Source organism: Octopus bimaculoides, chromosome 17 (assembly GCF_001194135.2).
Source record: "Octopus bimaculoides isolate UCB-OBI-ISO-001 chromosome 17, ASM119413v2, whole genome shotgun sequence".
In the NCBI taxonomy this organism is placed as follows: Eukaryota; Metazoa; Mollusca; class Cephalopoda; order Octopoda; family Octopodidae; genus Octopus; species Octopus bimaculoides.
This window is the reverse complement of record NC_068997.1, coordinates 53,398,144-53,399,535: the sequence shown is the minus strand read 5'-3', so window position 1 is coordinate 53,399,535 and position 1,392 is coordinate 53,398,144. Positions and strand designations below refer to the sequence as shown.

The following is a 1,392-nucleotide window of genomic DNA, read 5'->3' as shown; positions in this document are numbered from 1 at the left end:
TATATATGTTTTTGTGTGTATGTGTGTACATGGATCTGTATACATATGTGTGCCTTTATGTATAAATATATATATATGAATGTATGGATATATAATGGATGTACATATCTATAGGGAGCACTGAATTGCTTCGACGTATGCAAAGCATAATCTAATATATATAGTTTACAGAAAATAACTGTTTTAACCTCAACCCTACTCTCACACCACCGTCTATGAAGTTCTGGCTGTCTTATATATATATATATATATATGTACACGTACCTGTCTTTCTTCTGATCTATTCATCTTTCTATCTACCTATATATTTATGTATCCATCTACCTATCTTATCAATCTATCTATTTATTTATCTATATCGCTTTATCTACGTATATAAAGGTATCTTGATACTTACGTGTGTATAGATATATTATACACACGCATGTGCAAATATGTATTTAGAAATTACTTTTATTTTGATGTATTTCAAATTTTGCTATGATTTTAGCTAGAATGTGAGAAATTTATTATTTATACCATCATCGTCAACAACATCATCATCAACATCATCATTATCAACATCACCATCATCATCATCATCATCATCAACATCACCATCATTATCGTCATCATGCCTTACGTTCCTGTATCATGTTCACTGAAAGAATTTGTCCTTGAATAATAACTGGTATCGTATTTCTTGCAAAAACAACTTGTTTGTTTGTTCGGTACATTTGCATAATTAAAATTCATCCATGATTAATTAAAATCCCCGGATGTATTACTAATTATTGTTTACATTCATCAACATCACACAAACAGTTTGAAAACACTCCAGCTCCATGCTTACTCAATAAGAGACACTCGATTGTACAAGCCCGTAGCCCTTATCTATACATTGCAGAACTGCTGTTATTATCATCATTACTATAGTTATCATCAATGCATTATGGTATTTGTTTTTGATAACCACGATTACTAGTAACGCTACTTCTATTAACACTCATACTACCACTACCACTACTAATACTAGCTAGCGTTATTCTGCGTTCTGTAGCGCATAGGAAACAAGCATATATGCAGAATACGGGTGGCAGCAGTGTTTTGTTAAATGGGTGTCGTCAATCCATCCGTATGTTAAGTATAATCGAATGATCAACAAAAAAATAAACATCATCATCATCATCATCATCATCATCCTCGTGAGTAATCATACAGATACGAAACAAACAAGGATATATTTGAACTAGCAAATAGAATATATGCAAACAATATTAATATTTCGAATTAATAAACACATATTCATGAATATATTACAAATGTACTTTGTGTATGTGTATGTATATATATGTCATATTTATGGATGTGTGTCTGTTTGCATATATATATATATATATATATATATATATA

The 1,392-nt window shown here is 30.3% G+C and overlaps 1 protein-coding gene across 1 annotated transcript in view; it reads right to left on the bottom strand.

The window, feature by feature from the left end:
- LOC106878622 (uncharacterized) overlaps positions 1–1,392 on the bottom strand; it is a 59,833-nt gene that overhangs the window by 56,412 nt on the left and 2,029 nt on the right. The window lies entirely within an intron of this gene.